The sequence below is a fragment of the Schistocerca nitens genome, chromosome 3 (assembly GCF_023898315.1).
Source record: "Schistocerca nitens isolate TAMUIC-IGC-003100 chromosome 3, iqSchNite1.1, whole genome shotgun sequence".
Lineage (NCBI taxonomy): Eukaryota > Metazoa > Arthropoda > Insecta > Orthoptera > Acrididae > Schistocerca > Schistocerca nitens.
Window position 1 is genome coordinate 321,139,027 of NC_064616.1, and position 9,963 is coordinate 321,148,989.

A 9,963-nucleotide genomic window follows, 5' to 3' on the forward strand; every position below is an offset into this window, starting at 1 on the left:
TGTTTCAGATAGATTATATAATGGTAAGACAGAGATTTAGGAACCAGGTTTTAAATTATAAGACATTTAGAGGGGCAGATGTGGACTCTGATCACAATCTCTTGGTTATGAACTGTAGATTAAAAGTGAAGAAACTGCAAAAAGGTGGCAATTTAAGGAGATGGGACCTAGATAAACTGACATAACCAGAGGTTGTGAAGAGTTTCAGGGGGAGCATTAGGGAACGATTGACAAGAATGGGGGAAAGAAATACAGTAGATGAAGAATGAGTAGCTTTGAGAGATGAAATAGTGAAGGCAGCAGAGGATCAAGTAGGTAAAAATACAAGGGCTAGTAGAAATCCTTGGGTAACTGAAGATATATAGAATTTAAATGATGAAAGGAGAAAATATAAAAATGCAGTAAATGAAGTAGGCAAAAAGGAATACAAACGTCTCAAAAGTGAGATCGACAGAAGTGCAAAATGGCTGAGCAGGGATGACTAGAGAACAAATGTAAGGATGTAGAGGCGTATATCACTAGGGGTAAGATAGATATTGCTTACAGAAAAACTAAAGAGACCTTTGTAGAAAAGGGAACCACTTGTATGAACATCAAGAGCTTAGATGGAAACCCAGTTCTAAGCAAAGAAGCGAAAGCAGAAAGGTGGAAGGAGTATATATAGGGTCTATACAAGGGCGGTGTACTTGAGGACAATATTATCAAAATGGAAGAGCATGTAGATGAAGATGAAATGGGAGATATGATACTGCGTGAAGAGTTTCACTTGGTACCGAAAGATATAAGTCGAAACAAGGCCCCAGGAGTAGACAACACTCCATTACAACTACTGATAGCCAATGGAGAGCCAGTCCTGACAAAACTCTACCATCTGGTGAGCAAGATATATAAGACAGGTGAGATGCCCTCAGACTTCAAGAAGAATATAACAATTCCAATCTCAAAGAAAACAGGTGTTGACAGATGTGAAAATTACCGAACTATCAGTTTAATAAGTCACGGCTGCAAAACACTAACACGAATTCTTTACAGACGAATGGAATAACTAGTAGAAGCCGACCTCGGGGAAGGTCAGTTTGGATTCCGTAGAAATGTTGGAATACGTGAGGCAATACTGACCCTACGACTTATCTTAGAATATAGATTAAGGAAAGGCAAACCTACGTTTCTGTCATTTGTAGACTTAGAGAAAGCTTTTGACAATGTTGACTGGAATACCCTCTTTCAAATTCTGAAGGTGGCAGGGGTAAAAAACAGGGAGCGAAAGGATCTTTACAAATTGTACAGAAACCAGATGGCAGTTATAAGAGTCGAAGGGCGTGAAAGGGAAGCAGTGGTTGGGAAAGGAGTGAGAGAGGGTTGTAGCCTATTCCCGATGTTATTCAATCTGTATATTGGCAGTGAAGGAACCAAAAGAAAAATTCGGAGTAGAAATTAAAATCCATGGACAAGAAATAAAAACTTTGAGGTTCGCCGATGACATTGTAATTCTGTCAGAGACTGCAAAGGACCTGGAAGAGCAGTTGAACGGAATGGACAGTGTCTTGAAAGGAGGATACAAGATGAACATCAACAAAAGCAACACGAGGATAATGGAATGTAGTCGAATTAAATGAGGTGATGCTGAGGGAATTAGATTAGGAAATGAGACACTTAAAGTAGTAGATGAATTTTGCTATTTGGGGAGCAAAATAACTGATGATGGTTGAAGTAGAGAGGATAGGGTTCCGACTAGTTCTTGTGCACGTTCTACGAGGAACATGGAGCTGATTTTATAAGGGACTGAAAGGAGGGAAATTACTCTGTAGTTATTTGCATCAGATTTGTGGCCTTTTTTGTGGTGTGGTTGGATCACTGAATGGTCTGTGTGATTTCCTGTAGTGTTCGTGGTCCAAGAATTTTCAGTAGTTCTGCGATGATTCCATCTTCTTCTGACGACTTTCCGTTCTTGAGTTTTTTGATGTGGAGCTGGATATCTTCTTGTGTCGGTGGATCGGCATCGGGTTTTTTGTATCTTGGGGACTTCTGTGGGAATCATTTGGTTGTTTTGGAGCATTTAAGGAGATCAGAAAAGCAGTATGCCAATTCTTCACAGTTTTCTTACTTAGTGATGGCGAGTTTTCCATTTTTTTTTTTCGAAGGTCGAATTTTGTGGTGAGTAACCTTTAATTTTTTTGCAAAAGTTCTGTAGAAATTTCTGCTGTTGTAGTTTCCGAAGTTGTCCTCAATTGATTTCATTTTTTGGTGATGTAGTTGCGTTTTCTTTTTCTGGTGGTTCTGTTTGTCTTTTTGCGGATGTCAAGGAAGTGTTATAGGGTTCCTGTGAATTTGTTGCTGTTGTATTTTTGGAAGGCGAATGGCGATCGATGATGGCTTGATCGCAGTTGGTGTCCCACCATGGTGTTTTACCTTTTTTTGAGTGAGATTAATTCTTTGGCTTTTCTGATAATTTTACTCCAGAAGTCAGTCCATTTGTTCGTCGGTCCTTTTTCCCATTCTTCTGTGATATTGGTTTCTTCAATTTTGGATGTGTCGAAGTTTTGGATGCAGAGATTTTTGAAGCGAACTTTCTTCTGAGAGAATTTCACTTGAACTCGTGTGAGGTAGCGGTCTGAGTCAAAGTTCGCGCCTCGTCGGACTTCTATATCGTGGATGACTCTGTACTGGGCGTAGCAGATGGCAACGTGGGCGCGTGGTTTGAGGCGTCATGTCACGGACTGCGGGGCACCTCCCGCCGGAGCTTCGAGTCCTCTCTTGGGCATGGGTGTGTGTGTTGTTCTTAGCATAGGTTAGTTTAAGTAATGTGTAAGTCTAGGGACCGATGACCTAAGCAGTTTGGTCCCTTAGGAATTTACACACATGTGAAGATTTTTTTGCAATGTGGTCGATGTGGTATTCCCCAAGATGCTGGATCGAGGATCGCCATGTCTTCTGTTTTTCTGGTTTTTTCCTAAAGTAGGTAGACATCATTTTGAGGTTGAATTGTTGGCAAATGTCAATGAGACGTGTGCCGTTGGTGTTAGTGTTTTGGTGTGCTGAATTTTTACCGAAAATGTTTCTACGGAAGTTCGTCAGAGTCCCAGTATGGTGAAAGTTATGGTGATTCTCGTGTACGACTGTGATGGTGTTATCAAAATGGTTCAAATAGCTCTGAGCACTATGGGACTTAACATCTGAGGTCATCAGTCCCCTAGAACTTAGAACTACTTAAACCTATCTAACCTAAGGACATTACACACATCCATGCCCGAGGCAGGATTCGAACCTGCGACCGTAGCGGTCACGCGGTTCCAGACTGTAGCGCCTAGAACCGCTCGGCCACTCCGGCCGGCGATGTTGCTGGGGTCATGTGCATTTATGAGTGTATATTTTTTATTGGTGTTCCGAATGCGCATAGTCATCAGTCGATTGTTGATGGGTATGATTTCGTTGACACTTGATGATGGATCTGTGTACAAAAATGTCATGCCGAGGATTGGTGCGCCTTTCGCTACCTTTTGTTGTGTTTTACTCTTGAAGATGCGATAGTTTCCGTAATGCGCAAGGTTTCGTTGTCAGTTAGTCATGTTTCTTGAAGCGTAAGGATGATAATATTTGTCGGACGATTTCTTATGTGAGACTATTTAGTTTTCCTGCTAGGATTAATGTATTGATATTTAGTGTTCCAATGAATGTTTTCTGCTTGTAGGAAAGCTTACCAGAGATCTCCGATGTTCTCTGCTGTGCTAGCCTGGACTGTCCAGATTCCGAAACTCCAGTTGCCGTTTGCCGACGGGCAGATCGTGTACCACCTGGGAAAAGTTGAATTTACTTGTACAGTTCACGTCTGCTTGTGTTCCATTGTTTTGGCCTGGATAATACCAAGACTGGATAGGACCAAAGGTTATTGAAGCCTTTGGAACCAAATATTTTCAGCCGAGCTCATTGAGCTAACAGACGCTGACCAGAGTACCGGTGATTTCACTCAAACGTGTTTGGATTTTGGGTTCAACGGGTTGAATAGCCGTTAAGGATTGTGTTAGCATTTGGTCCACCCCAAATATTTGATTTTCTCGGCACCACCCACATCTGGGATGCTTTCCCTTATCCAGCCCCTGGGGAGGCGCCCGATGGAGAATCTAACAACCTCGCACGGGATTATTATTATTATTACTATGTCATCAGAAAATCCGATATGGTGTATCTTCCCACCACTGAAATAGATGTGTATTGATCGATTCAATATTTGCATCACACAAATATAGGTTGTAATTACGTTACATTTATGCTAGTAGACATATTCCTCACTTTTTCTTAGACTGTTGCTAGCTGTTACTCCATCAAAGGAATTTATGTGTTCAGCATTGTTGCAATACAGACGTTCAAATTATCAGATTTCTGTAATTTCAGTTCGATACCAGATCGTTCTAATCGGATTCAGCCAGTCTGTCTAAATGCGGATTTCCGACTACGACTCTGAGCATGTGATAGACTCGGTAAACCACATTCCTAATCGGGCTGTCGAATCTAGATCACTTATCTATGACAGGACCAGAATTCTTAAACATTATGGAAAATACTAATACGATGTGCTTATAATAAATACGTTATTAAAATATAAGTATATGAAGTAAAGGGACGACAATTTACTTACTGAACCACATCCCCATCCACCAGAGCAGAGCAATGCAAGATTGGTTTCAGGGCCAATAGAGGATAAAGCTGTTGTCGTTTGTTCCACGATCACCGGACCTCGACCCGATAGAGAATAGAGAGGTAAAGAGGTCATTTCCATGTGGACTTACAAATGCAAGCGACTTTTCGACCAATATAGAAAATGTATGGTGGGAAGTAAACCATGACGCTATACTATCGAGGACCTTAGTGGAATCAATGCCCCGTCGCCTTCGAGAAATCTTACTTACTGATGGTGGGTGGGTTGGTTACTAGAAGCATATGATGTGTTGGCAGAAGAGCCAACACCGTGTTGCTAGAGGAGGCCGAAATGCACGCGTTTAAGCTCACGCAAACTGGCGTGAGGTCTGGAACAATTAAAGGAGTTGAGTCTAATAAATAAAGAACGTAGTTCTTTGAATACTTAACTTTAATCCATAATTGGAGAAAATCGCTCTTGTTGATACATTAATAACAATCTCAATATAAACTGGTAATGGCGCCTTGCTAGGTCGTAGCAAATGACGTAGCTGAAGGCTATACTAACTATCGTCTCGGCAAATGAGAGCGTATTTGTCAGTGTAGCATCGCTAGCAAAGTCTGCTGTACAACTGGGACGAGTGCTAGGAAGTCTCTCTAGACCTGCCGTGTGGCGGCGCTCGGTCTGCAATCACTGACAGTGGCGACACGCGGGTCCGACGTATACTAACGGACCGCGGCCGATTTAAAGGCTACCACCTAGCAAGTGTGGTGTCTGGCGGTGACACCACAGTATACTCGTCCACAAAATCCATGTTGACAATCATCAGATTATCAATCAGGATTTGATTTGTCGCAGCTCTTTAGCATACAAGTCCATTTACTTCCAGTCTCCTCCTCACAATTCTTGCAATGCAAGGTAACTGAAAAATCTCATCCACTCGACGCCAACTGAGGAATTGACTGGCGCAGGTGTCGTTCAACAGACAGCAATCGTCACCCTCACTGGAATCAATGACTGTGTGTGTGTGTGTGTGTGTGTGTGTGTGTGTGTGTGTGTGTGTTTTCGTATTCACGCACAATCTGAATCGATGCTATAACACTGTAAAGTATTTTAATGCAATGGCTAGTTATTACAAATTGAATTTTTACCCAACTCATGTCCTGCATATTACGTTAAGTAAATAAGATGTATGAACTCCATAATATCGTTAGCAGACACAGTGCGCTCTTGTTGTCACGGCTTGCGACAAGTGCAGCGATTAGCTGTGCCCACTGCCGCCGCGATTTGTTTATGTTGGCTGAGCGTGTATACGCAGCAGACGCTTCGCCATAAACAGAAAGAAATCACCTTGGCTCTGACTGAAGTGAGCGGACATCACTGTCTGCATTTACTTATAGTAACCAACGTGAGGCTCTACTCACAGGTACCATGGAGGAGATAGAACGGGTGTCATGTCATTTGTCATCATAATACCAACCAGTGATGAAATGTCCACTCTACTTGGATCCCAAGAAAATAGGAACCTTCTCACAAAGTAATGTGAAGTGATATCAAAATGTATCCAACACACAAAAATTTAAAAAACTGTTCAAATGGCTCTGAGGACTACGGGACTTAACTTCTAAGGTCATCAGTCTCCTAGAACTTAGAACTACTTAAACCTAACTAACCTAAGGACATCACACACATCCATGCCCGAGGCAGGATTCGAACCTGCGACCGTAGCGGTCGCGCGGCTCCAGACTGTAGCGCCTAGAACCGCTCGGCCACTCTGGCCGGCAAATGAGCTTCCAGCATTACTGGAAGAGGTTCCTTTGGCTACAATAATGCGTATTTTCCGCCAGCATGACTGGACTCGTGCACATTCTAGTTGTCAGGTGACACATCATACAAACCTAACATTTCCCGGAAGATGGATCAGTAGATATGGGCACTTTTCTTGGCCACCAAGGTCCCTGGACCTGGACCTTATCACTTTGGATTTTTGCTTGTCGGGTGGATGAAACGTGATGTCTACAAAAAAAAAGTAAACCTAAGAGCCGATTTGATCGTTCGTATTACGAATAGTGCAGCCCTCATAAAAGAATACAAAGGCGATCTCAGAAGAGCTACACATGATGTTATCAAGAGAAGTCAAAAGTGCATTGAAGTTGTGGGGGATTTTTTGAAAAGCAACTTTGAACATCCTATTTTCCTTTTCTTTGTGTTTGTTAGGGTTACATACTAAGAGTTGTATCTCTGTACTCAATAAAAAGTAGACACATTTATATGAAATTTTTATGCAATTCGTCTATACTACCACTAGCTAAAATATTTACTATTCCTCCTGAAACACCCTGTATATGCGTATATTTGTGGTGTCTGTTCTTTCGGAATGTCCGAAAGAACAGACACCACACACACACACACACACACACACACACACACACACACACACACACACACACACACACATATTTCTATCTTAAGTGCTATTGGGAGGATGTCTGGTAACTCAGTGATAGTGACAGACTGGAGCTGCATTAACCTACTCATTTCACTAGTTATATTTGTAATTTTCTGAACAATTCATGATTAATAAGTGACAGCGATTTGGAAAATTTATATTAGCGAGATTGTTACTTTATGCTTTAGTTACAGCGTCTCTCATCATTTACTTTGAGGGAAATCTGCTTCTTTGTGCCCTAGCCTACACTACAACAATGAGTGAATGCTCACATTCCTGATACTGGATGTACTACTGCAACTTAAGCCAAAGATTCAAATCCCTCTAGAAAATTACATTTCAAGTCAGATGGTTTTGCTCCTCCTCTACTCCCACTGAAATAGATCACAACGAAATTAAGTATAGGAATCCTACAAGATCCCTTCTGTCCGATTACTGCGGTGCTGTAGAGGTGAAAAATGCAGTTTTTCACAATTATCAAATGACAGATGGGGTTTGTCAGATTACATTAATTATGACTACATTATTAATTATTGGTTCATAGCTGCCGTTTATTGTAACTATTTTTTGAATGTTAGAGCTGGAAGAATAGAAACATCAGATTTTCGCAATATGGAATATTCGAATTCATCTTAAGTCTTCACGTTTCAAGCAACGGCAGAATATCCGCCAGAAAAACTGACAAAAAGAAGCCTGGTCATGCCTGTCTTCTGGTGGGTGTGTCAATGGCAGTGATCTCAATAACAATATGGTATAGCAAAGATACGTTGCCAAAACAGCCACTGGAGAAGCTCCAAAATTGTGAATCGCGTCTTGTGAATACGCTTTCAACGTTTCTGTCCGATTAAGAATGTAAAACAAATAATTGTCACAGTTATTAATCTTTAACGTTTCGTTTGCTCTCAGTGCATCGATGTACTACAAGTAGTTACACTCTAGCCCCTAAACGTAGTTACCGAAATCCGAATAAGACTCATTGACATGTAATGAGGATATTCTGGCCCTTGCCACCCTCAACTTTGAGACGAAGCTACAGTCACTTCCCAGTCCACTCACAGGACACATCAGCTAGTATCCTTCCTGGTAGTATAACTGAAACTTGGCAACAACGCATAATATGTTTGGCAACTCTGTGTCCGACGTGTTACTTCCTTGATGGCACAGAACCGTCCTGCTAAATTCACTTGATATTGTCGTGTCATTTCAATTGAATAATGTGAGTGATTTTCTCTTGAGATGTGGTATAAGGGTATCAGTTAATGCTTTTGAATCCATCAAAGTCTTCCACATGGGAAATACAACTTCTCTAGTCTCTTATGTTGCGATTTAATCTGTCATAGCGACTACTGTGCCAATAAGTAAGCCCCAGCCGCCGCACCTCTACGAGGTAATGTGCCAGCATACCAGATACCAGGTGCTTTCGTTCGCCATTTGAGACTCACTGAAGGCCAAGTTTTTAATTCTTCTGTAGCAGAGCTACAAGCAGACAGATAGAAACTCAATAAGGGACTCGTAAGACAACGCTCGAGCAGAATTCGCTCGTACCCCTTAGTGTCAGAGCGAGAACCTTATGGTACTGCAAAATTCATAATACCACTTTTGTTTTCTGCCGACATATTTTTCGTTGTTGTGAATACATAATTTTATCAATGAGCTGCCACATTTTCATAATACTTGAATATGATACAGGACATGAAGTAAATACAGACCTTCTCGAAGTCAAAAGTCGGTAATATCCTAGTAATGCGTGTTAAAATAGGCACAATAGTCTTACAGACACTTAATGCTTTATTAAGTAGATTGCCATTGTGACGTATCTATAGCAAGTTGAATTTAATTCGTATTAGTACACTGCATATTTTAATTGCGTTTTCCATTAGTTTATTGAACACAATAATAATCATCAAAAAGAAATTAATCAGCAAACGTCACAATATCTACAACAATCTGACAACGCTAAAGTAGTTTACGAATTCTACACCTGTAGAAACGTACTGGTTCTAACGATGTCATTAAACCAGTGTAGTTTGAAGAGCATTTTCGTCTAGAAATGAGATGCCTTGCCGGTTGATCGATGAAGAGCAGGGGAGGTAAAATTTTACTAGTACGTGATCAGACGAACAAGTGCCTGAAAGATGACTTCCCTATCAATAGAAGTGCCTGAGAGATGACTTCCCTATCAATCTCCTGGATAGTTTTGTTTCTCAAATCAACAGAGTACGTTATCATGCAGTAGTACATGTGATATAGTTTTGTCGGTCGATTTTCTTACACTGCGGCCGAAAGTTGTCTTAATTGTTGGCAACAAATTCCAGCTGTGATGGACACAGTGCAAAACACACTTTTGGAGCTATCACATGGAAAATATTATGTTCACACTATTCTTTGCTCAAGTTTAGGTCTTTTAATAGTGCTCAGCCTTTCATTTCTTCTTAGGAAGTTAACGATAAAGGCGTGATAACTCGTCACCAGTAACACTATAGCATAGGAACGCTCAATGAGCGACCTGATGACGTTCAAGCAAAACTGCAATAGTCGTTACTCTGTTAATTTTTGTTGTTTCGAATTAGAGCATGTAGTACTCCTACACTAGTCTTCTGAACCTCGCATGTTGAATGCAAATGTCGCATTGTGGTTAAATGGTAATCCATCCATCACTTATATCAGTAGTCGAGACTTACTTAATGTGGAAAATCATTCATGCCAGAACGATCTTTCTTGAAACAAGAATATCTTTTTTGGCGTATTTTTCCCTAAATCACTCGCGCTACACACAGTTCAAATATTTCGAGCTTCCTCCTCTACATTCACCTCTCTGTTACACCAAAAGTAAATATTGTGTTGCAGATGCGACACCTCTCTCCACTTGCGACCCATTTTT